The 23,403-nt window shown below is 57.7% G+C and overlaps 7 non-coding genes and 8 pseudogenes across 7 annotated transcripts; all 15 read left to right on the plus strand.

Moving 5' to 3' along the window:
- The first annotated feature begins 356 nt into the window (after window positions 1–356).
- Window positions 357–475, plus strand: LOC147329426 (5S ribosomal RNA; annotated as a pseudogene).
- A 1,291-nt stretch (window positions 476–1,766) lies between these two features.
- Window positions 1,767–1,885, plus strand: LOC147329427 (5S ribosomal RNA). Its single transcript, XR_015129579.1, has one exon. It is a non-coding gene; the product is annotated as a 5S ribosomal RNA (ribosomal RNA).
- Window positions 1,886–3,020: 1,135 nt separating this feature from the next.
- On the plus strand, window positions 3,021–3,139 carry LOC147329428 (5S ribosomal RNA; annotated as a pseudogene).
- Window positions 3,140–4,518: 1,379 nt separating this feature from the next.
- LOC147329429 (5S ribosomal RNA) lies at window positions 4,519–4,637 on the plus strand (annotated as a pseudogene).
- Window positions 4,638–6,201: 1,564 nt separating this feature from the next.
- Window positions 6,202–6,320, plus strand: LOC147329430 (5S ribosomal RNA; annotated as a pseudogene).
- Window positions 6,321–8,301: 1,981 nt separating this feature from the next.
- Window positions 8,302–8,420, plus strand: LOC147329431 (5S ribosomal RNA; annotated as a pseudogene).
- Window positions 8,421–9,945: 1,525 nt separating this feature from the next.
- LOC147329432 (5S ribosomal RNA) lies at window positions 9,946–10,064 on the plus strand. The gene has a single exon (XR_015129496.1). It is a non-coding gene; the product is annotated as a 5S ribosomal RNA (ribosomal RNA).
- Window positions 10,065–11,320: 1,256 nt separating this feature from the next.
- LOC147329433 (5S ribosomal RNA) lies at window positions 11,321–11,439 on the plus strand. The gene has a single exon (XR_015129497.1). It is a non-coding gene; the product is annotated as a 5S ribosomal RNA (ribosomal RNA).
- A 1,443-nt stretch (window positions 11,440–12,882) lies between these two features.
- LOC147329434 (5S ribosomal RNA) lies at window positions 12,883–13,001 on the plus strand. Its single transcript, XR_015129580.1, has one exon. It is a non-coding gene; the product is annotated as a 5S ribosomal RNA (ribosomal RNA).
- A 1,135-nt stretch (window positions 13,002–14,136) lies between these two features.
- LOC147329435 (5S ribosomal RNA) lies at window positions 14,137–14,255 on the plus strand (annotated as a pseudogene).
- A 1,379-nt stretch (window positions 14,256–15,634) lies between these two features.
- Window positions 15,635–15,753, plus strand: LOC147329436 (5S ribosomal RNA; annotated as a pseudogene).
- A 1,254-nt stretch (window positions 15,754–17,007) lies between these two features.
- Window positions 17,008–17,126, plus strand: LOC147329437 (5S ribosomal RNA). The gene has a single exon (XR_015129498.1). It is a non-coding gene; the product is annotated as a 5S ribosomal RNA (ribosomal RNA).
- A 2,200-nt stretch (window positions 17,127–19,326) lies between these two features.
- Window positions 19,327–19,445, plus strand: LOC147329438 (5S ribosomal RNA; annotated as a pseudogene).
- Window positions 19,446–21,207: 1,762 nt separating this feature from the next.
- On the plus strand, window positions 21,208–21,326 carry LOC147329439 (5S ribosomal RNA). Its single transcript, XR_015129500.1, has one exon. It is a non-coding gene; the product is annotated as a 5S ribosomal RNA (ribosomal RNA).
- A 1,218-nt stretch (window positions 21,327–22,544) lies between these two features.
- Window positions 22,545–22,663, plus strand: LOC147329440 (5S ribosomal RNA). The gene has a single exon (XR_015129501.1). It is a non-coding gene; the product is annotated as a 5S ribosomal RNA (ribosomal RNA).
- Window positions 22,664–23,403: the final 740 nt, after the last annotated feature.

The raw sequence follows: 23,403 nt of genomic DNA on the forward strand, positions 1-23,403 counted from the left end.
ACACCAGGGCCTGTGGCTGCTGGCTGAGGCCACTTACACCACACCAAGGCCTGTGGCTCTTGCTCAGGCCACTCACATCACACCAGGCCCTGCGCTTCTGGCCGAGGCCATCTTCACCAAACCAGGCCCTGTGCTCCTTGCTGTGGCCATGTACAACACACCAGGCCCTGTGCTGGTTCCTGAGGCCATCTTCAACAATCCAGGGCCTGTGCTGTTGGATAAATGCCAAACTGAGCCTTTGGGTTAGGGTATTATGCAAACATGCAGGTATGGTTATAGCATTGTCTTCGTAACTTCAGGTACTTGCCACCTAATCACTTGAATCCATAAATTGAGACATTGTGCTGGGGCCAGCAGCTTACGGCCATACCACCCTGAGCACGCCCGACCTCGTCTGATCTCGGAAGCTAAGCAGGGCTGGGCTTGGTTAGTACTTGGATGGGAGACTGCCTGGGAATACCTGGTTCTGTAAGCCTTTGATTTTCATGTCATTGAACCGCTTTTGATCCAGAGAAGGGGTGTATTAAAAGACCAAAAGCAGCTGCCCATTAATGAGGGCACATTAACGACACTGCTTTTGGCTGTTTTCCAATGTCTTGTGCTGCTAGCTGATGCAACCTACACCACACAAGGGCCTGAGTGACCGGCTGGGGCCACTTACACCACATCAGGGCCTGTGGCTCTGGCTGAGGCCACTTTCACCACACCAGGGCCTGTGGCTGCTGGCTGAGGCCACCTACACCACACCAGGGCATTAGTTGCTATTGAGGCCAATTACACCACACCAGGGTCTGTGGCTCTTGCTCAGGCCACTTACACCACACCAGGGCCTGTGGCTCTTGCTCAGGCCACTTACACCACACCAGGGCCTGTGGCACTGGCTGAGGCCACTTACACCACACCAGGGCCTGTGGCTGCTGGCTGAGGCCACTTACACCACACCAGGGCCTGTGGCTGCTGGCTGAGGCCACTTACACCACACCAGGGCCTGTGGCTGGTGGCTGAGGCCACCTACACCACACCAGGGCCTGTGGCTGCTGGCTGAGGCGACTTACACCACACCAGGGCCCTTTTGCTGCTGGCTGAGGCCACTTACACCACACCAGTGCCTGTGGCTTCTGTCTGAGGCGACTTACACCACACCAGGGCCTGTGGCTGCTGGCTGAGGCCAATTACACCACACCAGGGTCTGTGGCTCTTGCTCAGGCCACTTACACCACACCAGGGCCTGTGGCACTGGCTGAGGCCACCTACACCACACCAGGGCCTTAGTTGCTATTGAGGCCAATTACACCACACCAGGGTATGTGGCTCTTGCTCAGGCCACTTACACCACACCAGGGCCTTAGTTGCTATTGAGGCCACTTACACCACACCAGGGCCTGTGGCTGCTGGCTGAGGCCACCTACACCACACCAGGGCCTTAGTTGCTATTGAGGCCAATTACACCACACCAGGGTATGTGGCTCTTGCTCAGGCCACTCACATCACACCAGGCCCTGCTCTTCTGGCCGAGGCCATCTTCACCAAACCAGGCCCTGTGCTGCTAGCTGTGGCCATGTACAACACACCAGGCCCTGTGCTGGTTCCTGAGGCCATCTTCAACAATCCAGGGCCTGTGCTGTTGGATAAATGCTAAACTGAGCCTTTGGGTTAGGGTATTATGCAAACATGCAGGTATGGTTATAGGATTGTCTTCGTAACTTCAGGTACTTGCCACCTAATCACTTGAATCCATAAATTGAGTCATTGTGCTGGGGCCAGCAGCTTATGGCCATACCACCCTGAGCACGCCCGACCTCGTCTGATCTCGGAAGCTAAGCAGGGCTGGGCTTGGTTAGTACTTGGATGGGAGACTGCCTGGGAATACCTGGTGCTGTAAGCCTTTCATTTTCATGTCATTGAACCGCTTTTGATCCAGAGAAGGGGTGTATTAAAAGACCAAAAGCAGCTGCCCACTAATGAGGGCACATTAACGACATTGCTTTTGGCTCTTTTCCAATGTCTTGTGCTGCTAGCTGATGCCACCTACACCACACCAGGGCCTGAGTGACCGGCTGGGGCCACTTACACCACATCAGGGCCTGTGGCTCTGGCTGAGGCCACTTACACCACACCAGGGCCTGTGGCTGCTGGCTGAGGCCACCTACACCACACCAGGGCCTTAGTTGCTATTGAGGCCAATTACACCACACCAGGGTCTGTGGCTCTTGCTCAGGCCACTTACACCACACCAGGCCTGTGGCACTTGCTCAGGCCACTTACACCACACCAGGGCCTGTGGCTGCTGGCTGAGGCCACTTACACCACACCAGGGCCTGTGGCTGCTGGCTGAGGCCACCTACACCACACCAGGGCATTAGTTGCTATTGAGGCCAATTACACCACACCAGGGTCTGTGGCTCTTGCTCAGGCCACTTACACCACACCAGGGCCTGTGGCTCTTGCTCAGGCCACTTACACCACACCAGGGCCTGTGGCTGCTGGCTGAGGCCACTTACACCACACCAGGGCCTGTGGCTGCTGGCTGAGGCCACCTACACCACACCAGGGCCTGTGGCTGCTGGCTGAGGCCAACTACACCACACCAGGGCCTGTGGCTGCTGGCTGAGGCCACTTACACCACACCAGTGCCTGTGGCTTCTGGCTGAGGCGACTTACACCACACCAGGGCCTGTGGCTGCTGGCTGAGGCCACTTACACCACACCAAGGCCTGTGGCTCTTGCTCAGGCCACTCACATCACACCAGGCCCTGCGCTTCTGGCCGAGGCCATCTTCACCAAACCAGGCCCTGTGCTCCTTGCTGTGGCCATGTACAACACACCAGGCCCTGTGCTGGTTCCTGAGGCCATCTTCAACAATCCAGGGCCTGTGCTGTTGGATAAATGCCAAACTGAGCCTTTGGGTTAGGGTATTATGCAAACATGCAGGTATGGTTATAGCATTGTCTTCGTAACTTCAGGTACTTGCCACCTAATCACTTGAATCCATAAATTGAGACATTGTGCTGGGGCCAGCAGCTTACGGCCATACCACCCTGAGCACGCCCGACCTCGTCTGATCTCGGAAGCTAAGCAGGGCTGGGCTTGGTTAGTACTTGGATGGGAGACTGCCTGGGAATACCTGGTTCTGTAAGCCTTTGATTTTCATGTCATTGAACCGCTTTTGATCCAGAGAAGGGGTGTATTAAAAGACCAAAAGCAGCTCCCCATTAATGAGGGCACATTAACGACACTGCTTTTGGCTCTTTTCCAATGTCTTGTGCTGCTAGCTGATGCAACCTACACCACACAAGGGCCTGAGTGACCGGCTGGGGCCACTTACACCACATCAGGGCCTGTGGCTCTGGCTGAGGCCACTTTCACCACACCAGGGCCTGTGGCTGCTGGCTGAGGCCACCTACACCACACCAGGGCATTAGTTGCTATTGAGGCCAATTACACCACACCAGGGTCTGTGGCTCTTGCTCAGGCCACTTACACCACACCAGGGCCTGTGGCTCTTGCTCAGGCCACTTACACCACACCAGGGCCTGTGGCACTGGCTGAGGCCACTTACACCACACCAGGGCCTGTGGCTGCTGGCTGAGGCCACTTACACCACACCAGGGCCTGTGGCTGCTGGCTGAGGCCACTTACACCACACCAGGGCCTGTGGCTGGTGGCTGAGGCCACCTACACCACACCAGGGCCTGTGGCTGCTGGCTGAGGCGACTTACACCACACCAGGGCCCTTTTGCTGCTGGCTGAGGCCACTTACACCACACCAGTGCCTGTGGCTTCTGTCTGAGGCGACTTACACCACACCAGGGCCTGTGGCTGCTGGCTGACGCCAATTACACCACACCAGGGTCTGTGGCTCTTGCTCAGGCCACTTACACCACACCAGGGCCTGTGGCACTGGCTGAGGCCACTTACACCACACCAGGGCCTGTGGCTGCTGGCTGAGGCCACTTACACCACACCAGGGCCTGTGGCTGCTGGTTGAGGCCACTTACACCACACCAGGGCCTGTGGCTGCTGGCTGAGGCCACCTACACCACACCAGGGCCTGTGGCTGCTGGCTGAGGCCACTTACACCACACCAGGGCCCTTTTGCTGCTGGCTGAGGCCACTTACACCACACCAGTGCCTGTGGCTTCTGGCTGAGGCGACTTACACCACACCAGGGCCTGTGGCTGCTGGCTGAGGCCACTTACACCACACCAAGGCCTGTGGCTCTTGCTCAGGCCACTCACATCACACCAGGCCCTGCGCTTCTGGCCGAGGCCATCTTCACCAAACCAGGCCCTGTGCTCCTTGCTGTGGCCATGTACAACACACCAGGCCCTGTGCTGGTTCCTGAGGCCATCTTCAACAATCCAGGGCCTGTGCTGTTGGATAAATGCCAAACTGAGCCTTTGGGTTAGGGTATTATGCAAACATGCAGGTATGGTTATAGCATTGTCTTCGTAACTTCAGGTACTTGCCACCTAATCACTTGAATCCATAAATTGAGACATTGTGCTGGAGCCAGCAGCTTACGGCCATACCACCCTGAGCACGCCCAACCTCGTCTGATCTCGGAAGCTAAGCAGGGCTGGGCTTGGTTAGTACTTGGATGGGAGACTGCCTGGGAATACCTGGTCCTGTAAGCCTTTCATTTTCATGTCATTGAACCGCTTTTGATCCAGAGAAGGGGTGTATTAAAAGACCAAAAGCAGCTGCCCATTAATGAGGGCACATTAACGACACTGCTTTTGGCTCTTTTCCAATGTCTTGTGCTGCTAGCTGATGCAACCTACACCACACAAGGGCCTGAGGGACCGGCTGGGGCCACTTACACCACATCAGGGCCTGTGGCTCTGGCTGAGGCCACTTTCACCACACCAGGGCCTGTGGCTGCTGGCTGAGGCCACCTACACCACACCAGGGCATTAGTTGCTATTGAGGCCAATTACACCACACCAGGGTCTGTGGCTCTTGCTCAGGCCACTTACACCACACCAGGGCGTGTGGCTCTTGCTCAGGCCACTTACACCACACCAGGGCCTGTGGCTGCTGGCTGAGGCCACTTACACCACACCAGGGCCTGTGGCTGCTGGCTGAGGCCACCTACACCACACCAGGGCCTGTGGCTGCTGGCTGAGGCCACCTACACCACACCAGGGCCTGTGGCTGAGGCCACTTACACCACACCAGGGCCTGTGGCTGCTGGCTGAGGCCACCTACACCACACCAGGGCCTGTGGCTGCTGGCTGAGGCCACCTACACCACACCAGGGCCTGTGGCTGCTGGCTGAGGCCACTTTCACCACACCAGGGCCTGTGGCTGCTGGCTGAGGCCACCTACACCACACCAGGGCATTAGTTGCTATTGAGGCCAATTACACCACACCAGGGCCTGTGGCTCTTGCTCAGGCCACTTACACCACACCAGGGCCTGTGGCTCTTGCTCAGGCCACTTACACCACACCAGGGCCTGTGGCTGCTGGCTGAGGCCACCTACACCACACCAGGGCATTAGTTGCTATTGAGGCCAATTACACCACACCAGGGTCTGTGGCTCTTGCTCAGGCCACTTACACCACACCAGGGTCTGTGGCTCTTGCTCAGGCCACTTACACCACACCAGGGCCTGTGGCTCTTGCTCAGGCCACTTACACCACACCAGGGCCTGTGGCTGCTGGCTGAGGCCACTTACACCACACCAGGGCCTGTGGCTGCTGGCTGAGGCCACCTACACCACACCAGGGCCTGTGGCTGCTGGCTGAGGCCACCTACACCACACCAGGGCCTGTGGCTGCTGGCTGAGGCCACTTACACCACACCAGTGCCTGTGGCTTCTGGCTGAGGCGACTTACACCACACCAGGGCCTGTGGCTGCTGGCTGAGGCCACTTACACCACACCAAGGCCTGTGGCTCTTGCTCAGGCCACTCACATCACACCAGGCCCTGCGCTTCTGGCCGAGGCCATCTTCACCAAACCAGGCCCTGTGCTCCTTGCTGTGGCCATGTACAACACACCAGGCCCTGTGCTGGTTCCTGAGGCCATCTTCAACAATCCAGGGCCTGTGCTGTTGGATAAATGCCAAACTGAGCCTTTGGGTTAGGGTATTATGCAAACATGCAGGTATGGTTATAGCATTGTCTTCGTAACTTCAGGTACTTGCCACCTAATCACTTGAATCCATAAATTGAGACATTGTGCTGGAGCCAGCAGCTTACGGCCATACCACCCTGAGCACGCCCAACCTCGTCTGATCTCGGAAGCTAAGCAGGGCTGGGCTTGGTTAGTACTTGGATGGGAGACTGCCTGGGAATACCTGGTCCTGTAAGCCTTTCATTTTCATGTCATTGAACCGCTTTTGATCCAGAGAAGGGGTGTATTAAAAGACCAAAAGCAGCTGCCCATTAATGAGGGCACATTAACGACACTGCTTTTGGCTCTTTTCCAATGTCTTGTGCTGCTAGCTGATGCAACCTACACCACACAAGGGCCTGAGGGACCGGCTGGGGCCACTTACACCACATCAGGGCCTGTGGCTCTGGCTGAGGCCACTTTCACCACACCAGGGCCTGTGGCTGCTGGCTGAGGCCACCTACACCACACCAGGGCATTAGTTGCTATTGAGGCCAATTACACCACACCAGGGTCTGTGGCTCTTGCTCAGGCCACTTACACCACACCAGGGCGTGTGGCTCTTGCTCAGGCCACTTACACCACACCAGGGCCTGTGGCTGCTGGCTGAGGCCACTTACACCACACCAGGGCCTGTGGCTGCTGGCTGAGGCCACCTACACCACACCAGGGCCTGTGGCTGCTGGCTGAGGCCACCTACACCACACCAGGGCCTGTGGCTGAGGCCACTTACACCACACCAGGGCCTGTGGCTGCTGGCTGAGGCCACCTACACCACACCAGGGCCTGTGGCTGCTGGCTGAGGCCACCTACACCACACCAGGGCCTGTGGCTGCTGGCTGAGGCCACTTTCACCACACCTGAGCACGCCCGACCTCGTCTGATCTCGGAAGCTAAGCAGGGCTGGGCTTGGTTAGTACTTGGATGGGAGACTGCCTGGGAATACCTGGTGCTGTAAGCCTTTCATTTTCATGTCATTGAACCGCTTTTGATCCAGAGAAGGGGTGTATTAAAAGACCAAAAGCAGCTGCCCACTAATGAGGGCACATTAACGACATTGCTTTTGGCTCTTTTCCAATGTCTTGTGCTGCTAGCTGATGCCACCTACACCACACCAGGGCCTGAGTGACCGGCTGGGGCCACTTACACCACATCAGGGCCTGTGGCTCTGGCTGAGGCCACTTACACCACACCAGGGCCTGTGGCTGCTGGCTGAGGCCACCTACACCACACCAGGGCCTTAGTTGCTATTGAGGCCAATTACACCACACCAGGGTCTGTGGCTCTTGCTCAGGCCACTTACACCACACCAGGCCTGTGGCACTTGCTCAGGGCACTTACACCACACCAGGGCCTGTGGCTGCTGGCTGAGGCCACTTACACCACACCAGGGCCTGTGGCTGCTGGCTGAGGCCACTTACACCACACCAGGGCCTGTGGCTGGTGGCTGAGGCCACCTACACCACACCAGGGCCTGTGGCTGCTGGCTGAGGCGACTTACACCACACCAGGGCCCTTTTGCTGCTGGCTGAGGCCACTTACACCACACCAGTGCCTGTGGCTTCTGTCTGAGGCGACTTACACCACACCAGGGCCTGTGGCTGCTGGCTGAGGCCAATTACACCACACCAGGGTCTGTGGCTCTTGCTCAGGCCACTTACACCACACCAGGGCCTGTGGCACTGGCTGAGGCCACTTACACCACACCAGGGCCTGTGGCTGCTGGCTGAGGCCACTTACACCACACCAGGGCCTGTGGCTGCTGGTTGAGGCCACTTACACCACACCAGGGCCTGTGGCTGCTGGCTGAGGCCACCTACACCACACCAGGGCCTGTGGCTGCTGGCTGAGGCCACTTACACCACACCAGGGCCCTTTTGCTCTTGCTCAGGCCACTCACATCACACCAGGCCCTGCGCTTCTGGCCGAGGCCATCTTCACCAAACCAGGCCCTGTGCTCCTTGCTGTGGCCATGTACAACACACCAGGCCCTGTGCTGGTTCCTGAGGCCATCTTCAACAATCCAGGGCCTGTGCTGTTGGATAAATGCCAAACTGAGCCTTTGGGTTAGGGTATTATGCAAACATGCAGGTATGGTTATAGCATTGTCTTCGTAACTTCAGGTACTTGCCACCTAATCACTTGAATCCATAAATTGAGACATTGTGCTGGAGCCAGCAGCTTACGGCCATACCACCCTGAGCACGCCCAACCTCGTCTGATCTCGGAAGCTAAGCAGGGCTGGGCTTGGTTAGTACTTGGATGGGAGACTGCCTGGGAATACCTGGTCCTGTAAGCCTTTCATTTTCATGTCATTGAACCGCTTTTGATCCAGAGAAGGGGTGTATTAAAAGACCAAAAGCAGCTGCCCATTAATGAGGGCACATTAACGACACTGCTTTTGGCTCTTTTCCAATGTCTTGTGCTGCTAGCTGATGCAACCTACACCACACAAGGGCCTGAGGGACCGGCTGGGGCCACTTACACCACATCAGGGCCTGTGGCTCTGGCTGAGGCCACTTTCACCACACCAGGGCCTGTGGCTGCTGGCTGAGGCCACCTACACCACACCAGGGCATTAGTTGCTATTGAGGCCAATTACACCACACCAGGGTCTGTGGCTCTTGCTCAGGCCACTTACACCACACCAGGGCGTGTGGCTCTTGCTCAGGCCACTTACACCACACCAGGGCCTGTGGCTGCTGGCTGAGGCCACTTACACCACACCAGGGCCTGTGGCTGCTGGCTGAGGCCACCTACACCACACCAGGGCCTGTGGCTGCTGGCTGAGGCCACCTACACCACACCAGGGCCTGTGGCTGAGGCCACTTACACCACACCAGGGCCTGTGGCTGCTGGCTGAGGCCACCTACACCACACCAGGGCCTGTGGCTGCTGGCTGAGGCCACCTACACCACACCAGGGCCTGTGGCTGCTGGCTGAGGCCACTTTCACCACACCAGGGCCTGTGGCTGCTGGCTGAGGCCACCTACACCACACCAGGGCATTAGTTGCTATTGAGGCCAATTACACCACACCAGGGCCTGTGGCTCTTGCTCAGGCCACTTACACCACACCAGGGCCTGTGGCTCTTGCTCAGGCCACTTACACCACACCAGGGCCTGTGGCTGCTGGCTGAGGCCACCTACACCACACCAGGGCATTAGTTGCTATTGAGGCCAATTACACCACACCAGGGTCTGTGGCTCTTGCTCAGGCCACTTACACCACACCAGGGCCTGTGGCTCTTGCTCAGGCCACTTACACCACACCAGGGCCTGTGGCTGCTGGCTGAGGCCACTTACACCACACCAGGGCCTGTGGCTGCTGGCTGAGGCCACCTACACCACACCAGGGCCTGTGGCTGCTGGCTGAGGCCACCTACACCACACCAGGGCCTGTGGCTGCTGGCTGAGGCCACTTACACCACACCAGTGCCTGTGGCTTCTGGCTGAGGCGACTTACACCACACCAGGGCCTGTGGCTGCTGGCTGAGGCCACTTACACCACACCAAGGCCTGTGGCTCTTGCTCAGGCCACTCACATCACACCAGGCCCTGCGCTTCTGGCCGAGGCCATCTTCACCAAACCAGGCCCTGTGCTCCTTGCTGTGGCCATGTACAACACACCAGGCCCTGTGCTGGTTCCTGAGGCCATCTTCAACAATCCAGGGCCTGTGCTGTTGGATAAATACCAAACTGAGCCTTTGGGTTAGGGTATTATGCAAACATGCAGGTATGGTTATAGCATTGTCTTCGTAACTTCAGGTACTTGCCACCTAATCACTTGAATCCATAAATTGAGACATTGTGCTGGAGCCAGCAGCTTACGGCCATACCACCCTGAGCACGCCCGACCTCGTCTGATCTCGGAAGCTAAGCAGGGCTGGGCTTGGTTAGTACTTGGATGGGAGACTGCCTGGGAATACCTGGTGCTGTAAGCCTTTGATTTTCATGTCATTGAACCGCTTTTGATCCAGAGAAGGGGTGTATTAAAAGACCAAAAGCAGCTGCCCATTAATGAGGGCACATTAACGACACTGCTTTTGGCTGTTTTCCAATGTCTTGTGCTGCTAGCTGATGCCACCTACACCACACCAGGGCCTGAGTGACCGGCTGGGGCCACTTACACCACATCAGGGCCTGTGGCTCTGGCTGAGGCCACTTACACCACACCAGGGCCTGTGGCTGCTGGCTGAGGCCAGTTACACCACACCAGAGCCTGTGGCTGCTGGCTGAAGCCACTTACACCACACCAGGGCCTTAGTTGCTATTGAGGCCACTTACACCACACCAGGGCCTGTGGCTGCTGGCTGAGGCCACCTACACCACACCAGGGCCTGTGGCTGCTGGCTGAGGCCACTTACACCACACCAGGGCCTGTGGCTGCTGGCTGAAGCCACTTACACCACACCAGGGCCTTAGTTGCTATTGAGGCCACTTACACCACACCAGGGCCTGTGGCTGCTGGCTGAGGCCACCTACACCACACCAGGGCCCTTTTGCTGCTGGCTGAGGCCACTTACACCACACCAGTGCATGTGGCTTCTGGCTGAGGCCACTTACACCACACCAGGGCCTGTGGCTGCTGAATGAGGCCACTTACACCACACCAGGGCCTGTGGCTCTTGCTCAGGCCACTCACATCACACCAGGCCCTGCGCTTCTGGCCGAGGCCATCTTCACCAAACCAGGCCCTGTGGTTCTTGCTCAGGCCACTTACACCACACCAGGGCCTTATTTGCTATTGAGGCCACTTACACCACACCAGGGCCTGTGGCTCTGGCTTAGGCCACTTACACCACACCAGGGCCTGTGGCACTGGCTGAGGCCACTTAGACCACACCAGGGCCTGTGGCTGCTGGCTGAGGCCACTCACACCACACCAGGGCCTGTGGCTGCTAGCTGAGGCCACTTACACCAAACCAGGGCCTGTGGCTGCTTGCTGAGGCCATCTTCACCAAACCAGGCCCTGTGCTGCTTGCTGTGGCCATGTAAAACACACCAGGTCCTGTGCTGGTTCTTGAGGCCATCTTCAACAATCCAGGGCCTGTGCTGTTGGATAAATGCTAAACTGAGCCTTTGGGTTAGGGTATTATGCAAACATGCAGGTATGGTTATAGGATTGTCTTCGTAACTTCAGGTACTTGCCACCTAATCACTTGAATCCATAAATTGAGTCATTGTGCTGGGGCCAGCAGCTTACGGCCATACCACCCTGAGCACGCCCGACCTCGTCTGATCTCGGAAGCTAAGCAGGGCTGGGCTTGGTTAGTACTTGGATGGGAGACTGCCTGGGAATACCTGGTGCTGTAAGCCTTTGATTTTCATGTCATTGAACCGCTTTTGATCCAGAGAAGGGGTGTATTAAAAGACCAGAAGCAGCTCCCCATTAATGAGGGCACATTAACGACATTGCTTTTGGCTGTTTTCCAATGTCTTGTGCTGCTAGCTGATGCCACCTACACCACACCAGGGCCTGAGTGACCGGCTGGGGCCACTTACACCACATCAGGGCCTGTTGCTCTGGCTGAGGCCACTTACACCACACCAGGGCCTGTGGCTGCTGGCTGAGGCCACCTACACCACACCAGGGCCTTAGTTGCTATTGAGGCCAATTACACCACACCAGGGTATGTGGCTCTTGCTCAGGCCACTTACACCACACCAGGGCCTTAGTTGCTATTGAGGCCAATTACACCACACCAGGGCCTGTGGCTCTTGCTCAGGACACTCACATCACACCAGGCCCTGCGCTTCTGGCCGAGGCCATCTTCACCAAACCAGGCCCTGTAGCTCTTGCTCAGGCCACTTACACCACACCAGGGCCTGTGGCTCTGGCTTAGGCCACTTACACCACACCAGGGCCTGTGGCACTTGCTCAGGCCACTTACACCACACCAGGGCCTGTGGCTGCTGGCTGAGGCCACTTACACCACACCAGGGCCTGTGGCTCTTACTCAGGCCACTTACACCACACCAGGGCCTGTGGCACTGGCTGAGGCCACTTAGACCACACCAGGGCCTGTGGCTGCTGGCTGAGGCCACTTACACCACACCAGGGCCTGTGGCTGCTGGCTGAGGCCACTTACACCAAACCAGGGCCTGTGGCTGCTTGCTGAGGCCATCTTCACCAAACCAGGCCCTGTGCTGCTTGCTGTGGCCATGTAAAACACACCAGGGCCTGAGTGACCGGCTGGGGCCACTTACACCACACCAGGGCCTGTGGCTGCTGGCTGAGGCCACCTACACCACACCAGGGCCTTAGTTGCTATTGAGGCCAATTACACCACACCAGGGTATGTGGCTCTTGCTCAGGCCACTTACACCACACCAGGGCCTTAGTTGCTATTGAGGCCACTTACACCACACCAGGGCCTGTGGCTGCTGGCTGAGGCCACCTACACCACACCAGGGCCTTAGTTGCTATTGAGGCCAATTACACCACACCAGGGTATGTGGCTCTTGCTCAGGCCACTCACATCACACCAGGCCCTGCTCTTCTGGCCGAGGCCATCTTCACCAAACCAGGCCCTGTGCTGCTAGCTGTGGCCATGTACAACACACCAGGCCCTGTGCTGGTTCCTGAGGCCATCTTCAACAATCCAGGGCCTGTGCTGTTGGATAAATGCTAAACTGAGCCTTTGGGTTAGGGTATTATGCAAACATGCAGGTATGGTTATAGGATTGTCTTCGTAACTTCAGGTACTTGCCACCTAATCACTTGAATCCATAAATTGAGTCATTGTGCTGCGGCCAGCAGCTTATGGCCATACCACCCTGAGCACGCCCGACCTCGTCTGATCTCGGAAGCTAAGCAGGGCTGGGCTTGGTTAGTACTTGGATGGGAGACTGCCTGGGAATACCTGGTGCTGTAAGCCTTTCATTTTCATGTCATTGAACCGCTTTTGATCCAGAGAAGGGGTGTATTAAAAGACCAAAAGCAGCTGCCCACTAATGAGGGCACATTAACGACATTGCTTTTGGCTCTTTTCCAATGTCTTGTGCTGCTAGCTGATGCCACCTACACCACACCAGGGCCTGAGTGACCGGCTGGGGCCACTTACACCACATCAGGGCCTGTGGCTCTGGCTGAGGCCACTTACACCACACCAGGGCCTGTGGCTGCTGGCTGAGGCCACCTACACCACACCAGGGCCTTAGTTGCTATTGAGGCCAATTACACCACACCAGGGTCTGTGGCTCTTGCTCAGGCCACTTACACCACACCAGGCCTGTGGCACTTGCTCAGGCCACTTACACCACACCAGGGCCTGTGGCTGCTGGCTGAGGCCACTTACACCACACCAGGGCCTGTGGCTGCTGCCTGAGGCCACCTACACCACACCAGGGCATTAGTTGCTATTGAGGCCAATTACACCACACCAGGGTCTGTGGCTCTTGCTCAGGCCACTTACACCACACCAGGGCCTGTGGCTCTTGCTCAGGCCACTTACACCACACCAGGGCCTGTGGCTGCTGGCTGAGGCCACTTACACCACACCAGGGCCTGTGGCTGCTGGCTGAGGCCACCTACACCACACCAGGGCCTGTGGCTGCTGGCTGAGGCCAACTACACCACACCAGGGCCTGTGGCTGCTGGCTGAGGCCACTTACACCACACCAGTGCCTGTGGCTTCTGGCTGAGGCGACTTACACCACACCAGGGCCTGTGGCTGCTGGCTGAGGCCACTTACACCACACCAAGGCCTGTGGCTCTTGCTCAGGCCACTCACATCACACCAGGCCCTGCGCTTCTGGCCGAGGCCATCTTCACCAAACCAGGCCCTGTGCTCCTTGCTGTGGCCATGTACAACACACCAGGCCCTGTGCTGGTTCCTGAGGCCATCTTCAACAATCCAGGGCCTGTGCTGTTGGATAAATGCCAAACTGAGCCTTTGGGTTAGGGTATTATGCAAACATGCAGGTATGGTTATAGCATTGTCTTCGTAACTTCAGGTACTTGCCACCTAATCACTTGAATCCATAAATTGAGACATTGTGCTGGGGCCAGCAGCTTACGGCCATACCACCCTGAGCACGCCCGACCTCGTCTGATCTCGGAAGCTAAGCAGGGCTGGGCTTGGTTAGTACTTGGATGGGAGACTGCCTGGGAATACCTGGTTCTGTAAGCCTTTGATTTTCATGTCATTGAACCGCTTTTGATCCAGAGAAGGGGTGTATTAAAAGACCAAAAGCAGCTGCCCATTAATGAGGGCACATTAACGACACTGCTTTTGGCTGTTTTCCAATGTCTTGTGCTGCTAGCTGATGCAACCTACACCACACAAGGGCCTGAGTGACCGGCTGGGGCCACTTACACCACATCAGGGCCTGTGGCTCTGGCTGAGGCCACTTTCACCACACCAGGGCCTGTGGCTGCTGGCTGAGGCCACCTACACCACACCAGGGCATTAGTTGCTATTGAGGCCAATTACACCACACCAGGGTCTGTGGCTCTTGCTCAGGCCACTTACACCACACCAGGGCCTGTGGCTCTTGCTCAGGCCACTTACACCACACCAGGGCCTGTGGCACTGGCTGAGGCCACTTACACCACACCAGGGCCTGTGGCTGCTGGCTGAGGCCACTTACACCACACCAGGGCCTGTGGCTGCTGGCTGAGGCCACTTACACCACACCAGGGCCTGTGGCTGGTGGCTGAGGCCACCTACACCACACCAGGGCCTGTGGCTGCTGGCTGAGGCGACTTACACCACCCCAGGGCCCTTTTGCTGCTGGCTGAGGCCACTTACACCACACCAGTGCCTGTGGCTTCTGTCTGAGGCGACTTACACCACACCAGGGCCTGTGGCTGCTGGCTGAGGCCAATTACACCACACCAGGGTCTGTGGCTCTTGCTCAGGCCACTTACACCACACCAGGGCCTGTGGCACTGGCTGAGGCCACTTACACCACACCAGGGCCTGTGGCTGCTGGCTGAGGCCACTTACACCACACCAGGGCCTGTGGCTGCTGGTTGAGGCCACTTACACCACACCAGGGCCTGTGGCTGCTGGCTGAGGCCACCTACACCACACCAGGGCCTGTGGCTGCTGGCTGAGGCCACTTACACCACACCAGGGCCCTTTTGCTGCTGGCTGAGGCCACTTACACCACACCAGTGCCTGTGGCTTCTGGCTGAGGCGACCTACACCACACCAGGGCCTGTGGCTGCTGGCTGAGGCCACTTACACCACACCAAGGCCTGTGGCTCTTGCTCAGGCCACTCACATCACACCAGGCCCTGCGCTTCTGGCCGAGGCCATCTTCACCAAACCAGGCCCTGTGCTGCTTGCTGTGGCCATGTACAACACACCAGGCCCTGTGCTGGTTCCTGAGGCCATCTTCAACAATCCAGGGCCTGTGCTGTTGGATAAATGCCAAACTGAGCCTTTGGGTTAGGGTATTATGCAAACATGCAGGTATGGTTATAGGACTGTCTTCGTAACTTCAGGTACTTGCCACCTAATCACTTGAATCCATAAATTGAGACATTGTGCTGGGGCCAGCAGCTTACGGCCATACCACCCTGACCACGCCGGACCTCGTCTGATCTCGGAAGCTAAGCAGGGCTGGGCTTGGTTAGTACTTGGATGGGAGACTGCCTGGGAATACCTGGTGCTGTAAGCCTTTGATTTTCATGTCATTGAACCGCTTTTGATCCAGAGAAGGGGTGTATTAAAAGACCAAAAGCAGCTGCCCATTAATGAGGGCACATTAACGACACTGCTTTTGGCTGTTTTCCAATGTCTTGTGCTGCTAGCTGATGCCACCTACACCACACCAGGGCCTGAGTGACCGGCTGGGGCCACTTACACCACATCAGGGCCTGTGGCTCTGGCTGAGGCCACTTACACCACACCAGGGCCTGTGGCTGCTGGCTGAGGCCAGTTACACCACACCAGAGCCTGTGGCTGCTGGCTGAAGCCACTTACACCACACCAGGGCCTTAGTTGCTATTGAGGCCACTTACACCACACCAGGGCCTGTGGCTGCTGGCTGAGGCCACCTACACCACACCAGGGCCTGTGGCTGCTGGCTGAGGCCATTTACACCACACCAGGGCCTGTGGCTGCTGGCTGAAGCCACTTACACCACACCAGGGCCTTAGTTGCTATTGAGGCCACTTACACCACACCAGGGCCTGTGGCTGCTGGCTGAGGCCACCTACACCACACCAGGGCCCTTTTGCTGCTGGCTGAGGCCACTTACACCACACCAGGCCCTGTGGTTCTTGCTCAGGCCACTTACACCACACCAGGGCCTTATTTGCTATTGAGGCCACTTACACCACACCAGGGCCTGTGGCTCTGGCTTAGGCCACTTACACCACACCAGGGCCTGTGGCACTTGCTCAGGCCACTTACACCACACCAGGGCCTGTGGCTCTTGCTCAGGCCACTTACACCACACCAGGGCCTGTGGCACTGGCTGAGGCCACTTAGACCACACCAGGGCCTGTGGCTCTTGCTCAGGCCACTTACACCACACCAGGGCCTGTGGCACTGGCTGAGGCCACTTAGACCACACCAGGGCCTGTGGCTGCTGGCTGAGGCCACTCACACCACACCAGGGCCTGTGGCTGCTAGCTGAGGCCACTTACACCAAACCAGGGCCTGTGGCTGCTTGCTGAGGCCATCTTCACCAAACCAGGCCCTGTGCTGCTTGCTGTGGCCATGTAAAACACACCAGGTCCTGTGCTGGTTCTTGAGGCCATCTTCAACAATCCAGGGCCTGTGCTGTTGGATAAATGCCAAACTGAGCCTTTTGGTCAGGGTATTATGCAAACATGCAGGTATGGTTATAGGATTGTCTTCGTAACTTCAGGTACTTGCCACCTAATCACTTGAATCCATAAATTGAGACATTGTGCTGGGGCCAGCAGCTTACGGCCATACCACCCTGAGCACGCCCGACCTCGTCTGATCTCGGAAGCTAAGCAGGGCTGGGCTTGGTTAGTACTTGGATGGGAGACTGCCTGGGAATACCTGGTGCTGTAAGCCTTTCCTTTTCATGTCATTGAACCGCTTTTGATCCAGAGAAGGGGTGTATTAAAAGACCAGAAGCAGCTCCCCATTAATGAGGGCACATTAACGACATTGCTTTTGGCTGTTTTCCAATGTCTTGTGCTGCTAGCTGATGCCACTTACACCACACCAGGGCCTGAGTGACCGGCTGGGGCCACTTACACCACATCAGGGCCTGTTGCTCTGGCTGAGGCCACTTACACCACACCAGGGCCTGTGGCTGCTGGCTGAGGCCACCTACACCACACCAGGGCCTTAGTTGCTATTGAGGCCAATTACACCACACCAGGGTATGTGGCTCTTGCTCAGGCCACTTACACCACACCAGGGCCTTAGTTGCTATTGAGGCCAATTACACCACACCAGGGCCTGTGGCTCTTGCTCAGGCCACTCACATCACACCAGGCCCTGCGCTTCTGGCCGAGGCCATCTTCACCAAACCAGGCCCTGTGGCTCTTGCTCAGGCCACTTACACCACACCAGGGCCTGTGGCTCTGGCTTAGGCCACTTACACCACACCAGGGCCTGTGGCACTTGCTCAGGCCACTTACACCACACCAGGGCCTGTGGCTGCTGGCTGAGGCCACTTACACCACACCAGGGCCTGTGGCTCTTACTCAGGCCACTTACACCACACCAGGGCCTGTGGCACTGGCTGAGGCCACTTAGACCACACCAGGGCCTGTGGCTGCTGGCTGAGGCCACTTACACCACACCAGGGCCTGTGGCTGCTGGCTGAGGCCACTTACACCAAACCAGGGCCTGTGGCTGCTTGCTGAGGCCATCTTCACCAAACCAGGCCCTGTGCTGCTTGCTGTGGCCATGTAAAACACACCAGGGCCTGAGTGACCGGCTGGGGCCACTTACACCACACCAGGGCCTGTGGCTGCTGGCTGAGGCCACCTACACCACACCAGGGCCTTAGTTGCTATTGAGGCCAATTACACCACACCAGGGTATGTGGCTCTTGCTCAGGCCACTTACACCACACCAGGGCCTTAGTTGCTATTGAGGCCAATTACACCACACCAGGGTATGTGGCTCTTGCTCAGGCCACTCACATCACACCAGGCCCTTCTCTTCTGGCCGAGGCCATCTTCACCAAACCAGGCCCTGTGGCTCTTGCTCAGGCCACTTACACCACACCAGGGCCTGTGGCTCTTGCTCAGGCCACTTACACCACACCAGGGCCTGTGGCACTGGCTGAGGCCACTTACACCACACCAGGGCCTGTGGCTGCTGGCTGAGGCCACTTACACCACACCAGGGCCTGTGGCTGCTGGCTGAGGCCACTTACACCACACCAGGGCCTGTGGCTGGTGGCTGAGGCCACCTACACCACACCAGGGCCTGTGGCTGCTGGCTGAGGCGACTTACACCACACCAGGGCCCTTTTGCTGCTGGCTGAGGCCACTTACACCACACCAGTGCCTGTGGCTTCTGTCTGAGGCGACTTACACCACACCAGGGCCTGTGGCTGCTGGCTGACGCCAATTACACCACACCAGGGTCTGTGGCTCTTGCTCAGGCCACTTACACCACACCAGGGCCTGTGGCACTGGCTGAGGCCACTTACACCACACCAGGGCCTGTGGCTGCTGGCTGAGGCCACTTACACCACACCAGGGCCTGTGGCTGCTGGTTGAGGCCACTTACACCACACCAGGGCCTGTGGCTGCTGGCTGAGGCCACCTACACCACACCAGGGCCTGTGGCTGCTGGCTGAGGCCACTTACACCACACCAGGGCCCTTTTGCTGCTGGCTGAGGCCACTTACACCACACCAGTGCCTGTGGCTTCTGGCTGAGGCGACTTACACCACACCAGGGCCTGTGGCTGCTGGCTGAGGCCACTTACACCACACCAAGGCCTGTGGCTCTTGCTCAGGCCACTCACATCACACCAGGCCCTGCGCTTCTGGCCGAGGCCATCTTCACCAAACCAGGCCCTGTGCTCCTTGCTGTGGCCATGTACAACACACCAGGCCCTGTGCTGGTTCCTGAGGCCATCTTCAACAATCCAGGGCCTGTGCTGTTGGATAAATGCCAAACTGAGCCTTTGGGTTAGGGTATTATGCAAACATGCAGGTATGGTTATAGCATTGTCTTCGTAACTTCAGGTACTTGCCACCTAATCACTTGAATCCATAAATTGAGACATTGTGCTGGAGCCAGCAGCTTACGGCCATACCACCCTGAGCACGCCCAACCTCGTCTGATCTCGGAAGCTAAGCAGGGCTGGGCTTGGTTAGTACTTGGATGGGAGACTGCCTGGGAATACCTGGTCCTGTAAGCCTTTCATTTTCATGTCATTGAACCGCTTTTGATCCAGAGAAGGGGTGTATTAAAAGACCAAAAGCAGCTGCCCATTAATGAGGGCACATTAACGACACTGCTTTTGGCTCTTTTCCAATGTCTTGTGCTGCTAGCTGATGCAACCTACACCACACAAGGGCCTGAGGGACCGGCTGGGGCCACTTACACCACATCAGGGCCTGTGGCTCTGGCTGAGGCCACTTTCACCACACCAGGGCCTGTGGCTGCTGGCTGAGGCCACCTACACCACACCAGGGCATTAGTTGCTATTGAGGCCAATTACACCACACCAGGGTCTGTGGCTCTTGCTCAGGCCACTTACACCACACCAGGGCGTGTGGCTGCTGGCTGAGGCCACTTACACCACACCAGGGTCTGTGGCTCTTGCTCAGGCCACTTACACCACACCAGGGCCTGTGGCTCTTGCTCAGGCCACTTACACCACACCAGGGCGTGTGGCTGCTGGCTGAGGCCAATTACACCACACCAGGGCGTGTGGCTGCTGGCTGAGGCCAATTACACCACACCAGGGTCTGTGGCTCTTGCTCAGGCCACTTACACCACACCAGGGCCTGTGGCTGCTGGCTGAGGCCACTTACACCACACCAGGGCCTGTGGCTGCTGGCTGAGGCCACCTACACCACACCAGGGCCTGTGGCTGCTGGCTGAGGCCACCTACACCACACCAGGGCCTGTGGCTGAGGCCACTTACACCACACCAGGGCCTGTGGCTGCTGGCTGAGGCCACCTACACCACACCAGGGCCTGTGGCTGCTGGCTGAGGCCACCTACACCACACCAGGGCCTGTGGCTGCTGGCTGAGGCCACTTTCACCACACCAGGGCCTGTGGCTGCTGGCTGAGGCCACCTACACCACACCAGGGCATTAGTTGCTATTGAGGCCAATTACACCACACCAGGGCCTGTGGCTCTTGCTCAGGCCACTTACACCACACCAGGGCCTGTGGCTCTTGCTCAGGCCACTTACACCACACCAGGGCCTGTGGCTGCTGGCTGAGGCCACTTACACCACACCAGGGCATTAGTTGCTATTGAGGCCAATTACACCACACCAGGGTCTGTGGCTCTTGCTCAGGCCACTTACACCACACCAGGGTCTGTGGCTCTTGCTCAGGCCACTTACACCACACCAGGGCCTGTGGCTCTTGCTCAGGCCACTTACACCACACCAGGGCCTGTGGCTGCTGGCTGAGGCCACTTACACCACACCAGGGCCTGTGGCTGCTGGCTGAGGCCACCTACACCACACCAGGGCCTGTGGCTGCTGGCTGAGGCCACCTACACCACACCAGGGCCTGTGGCTGCTGGCTGAGGCCACTTACACCACACCAGTGCCTGTGGCTTCTGGCTGAGGCGACTTACACCACACCAGGGCCTGTGGCTGCTGGCTGAGGCCACTTACACCACACCAAGGCCTGTGGCTCTTGCTCAGGCCACTCACATCACACCAGGCCCTGCGCTTCTGGCCGAGGCCATCTTCACCAAACCAGGCCCTGTGCTCCTTGCTGTGGCCATGTACAACACACCAGGCCCTGTGCTGGTTCCTGAGGCCATCTTCAACAATCCAGGGCCTGTGCTGTTGGATAAATACCAAACTGAGCCTTTGGGTTAGGGTATTATGCAAACATGCAGGTATGGTTATAGCATTGTCTTCGTAACTTCAGGTACTTGCCACCTAATCACTTGAATCCATAAATTGAGACATTGTGCTGGAGCCAGCAGCTTACGGCCATACCACCCTGAGCACGCCCGACCTCGTCTGATCTCGGAAGCTAAGCAGGGCTGGGCTTGGTTAGTACTTGGATGGGAGACTGCCTGGGAATACCTGGTGCTGTAAGCCTTTGATTTTCATGTCATTGAACCGCTTTTGATCCAGAGAAGGGGTGTATTAAAAGACCAAAAGCAGCTGCCCATTAATGAGGGCACATTAACGACACTGCTTTTGGCTGTTTTCCAATGTCTTGTGCTGCTAGCTGATGCCACCTACACCACACCAGGGCCTGAGTGACCGGCTGGGGCCACTTACACCACATCAGGGCCTGTGGCTCTGGCTGAGGCCACTTACACCACACCAGGGCCTGTGGCTGCTGGCTGAGGCCAGTTACACCACACCAGAGCCTGTGGCTGCTGGCTGAAGCCACTTACACCACACCAGGGCCTGTGGCTGCTGGCTGAGGCCCCCTACACCACACCAGGGCCTGTGGCTGCTGGCTGAGGCCACTTACACCACACCAGGGCCTGTGGCTGCTGGCTGAAGCCACTTACACCACACCAGGGCCTTAGTTGCTATTGAGGCCACTTACACCACACCAGGGCCTGTGGCTGCTGGCTGAGGCCACCTACACCACACCAGGGCCCTTTTGCTGCTGGCTGAGGCCACTTACACCACACCAGTGCATGTGGCTTCTGGCTGAGGCCACTTACACCACACCAGGGCCTGTGGCTGCTGAATGAGGCCACTTACACCACACCAGGGCCTGTGGCTCTTGCTCAGGCCACTCACATCACACCAGGCCCTGCGCTTCTGGCCGAGGCCATCTTCACCAAACCAGGCCCTGTGGTTCTTGCTCAGGCCACTTACACCACACCAGGGCCTTATTTGCTATTGAGGCCACTTACACCACACCAGGGCCTGTGGCTCTGGCTTAGGCCACTTACACCACACCAGGGCCTGTGGCACTGGCTGAGGCCACTTAGACCACACCAGGGCCTGTGGCTGCTGGCTGAGGCCACTCACACCACACCAGGGCCTGTGGCTGCTAGCTGAGGCCACTTACACCAAACCAGGGCCTGTGGCTGCTTGCTGAGGCCATCTTCACCAAACCAGGCCCTGTGCTGCTTGCTGTGGCCATGTAAAACACACCAGGTCCTGTGCTGGTTCTTGAGGCCATCTTCAACAATCCAGGGCCTGTGCTGTTGGATAAATGCTAAACTGAGCCTTTGGGTTAGGGTATTATGCAAACATGCAGGTATGGTTATAGGATTGTCTTCGTAACTTCAGGTACTTGCCACCTAATCACTTGAATCCATAAATTGAGTCATTGTGCTGGGGCCAGCAGCTTACGGCCATACCACCCTGAGCACGCCCGACCTCGTCTGATCTCGGAAGCTAAGCAGGGCTGGGCTTGGTTAGTACTTGGATGGGAGACTGCCTGGGAATACCTGGTGCTGTAAGCCTTTGATTTTCATGTCATTGAACCGCTTTTGATCCAGAGAAGGGGTGTATTAAAAGACCAGAAGCAGCTCCCCATTAATGAGGGCACATTAACGACATTGCTTTTGGCTGTTTTCCAATGTCTTGTGCTGCTAGCTGATGCCACCTACACCACACCAGGGCCTGAGTGACCGGCTGGGGCCACTTACACCACATCAGGGCCTGTTGCTCTGGCTGAGGCCACTTACACCACACCAGGGCCTGTGGCTGCTGGCTGAGGCCACCTACACCACACCAGGGCCTTAGTTGCTATTGAGGCCAATTACACCACACCAGGGTATGTGGCTCTTGCTCAGGCCACTTACACCACACCAGGGCCTTAGTTGCTATTGAGGCCAATTACACCACACCAGGGCCTGTGGCTCTTGCTCAGGACACTCACATCACACCAGGCCCTGCGCTTCTGGCCGAGGCCATCTTCACCAAACCAGGCCCTGTAGCTCTTGCTCAGGCCACTTACACCACACCAGGGCCTGTGGCTCTGGCTTAGGCCACTTACACCACACCAGGGCCTGTGGCACTTGCTCAGGCCACTTACACCACACCAGGGCCTGTGGCTGCTGGCTGAGGCCACTTACACCACACCAGGGCCTGTGGCTCTTACTCAGGCCACTTACACCACACCAGGGCCTGTGGCACTGGCTGAGGCCACTTAGACCACACCAGGGCCTGTGGCTGCTGGCTGAGGCCACTTACACCACAC

This window comes from Aulonocara sp. 'chitande type north' Nkhata Bay, linkage group LG5 (genome assembly GCF_057382095.1).
Source record: "Aulonocara sp. 'chitande type north' Nkhata Bay isolate Kocher_YH1m ecotype deep benthic linkage group LG5, A_spYH_male_GT1.1, whole genome shotgun sequence".
NCBI classification, from domain to species: Eukaryota; Metazoa; Chordata; class Actinopteri; order Cichliformes; family Cichlidae; genus Aulonocara; species Aulonocara sp. 'chitande type north' Nkhata Bay.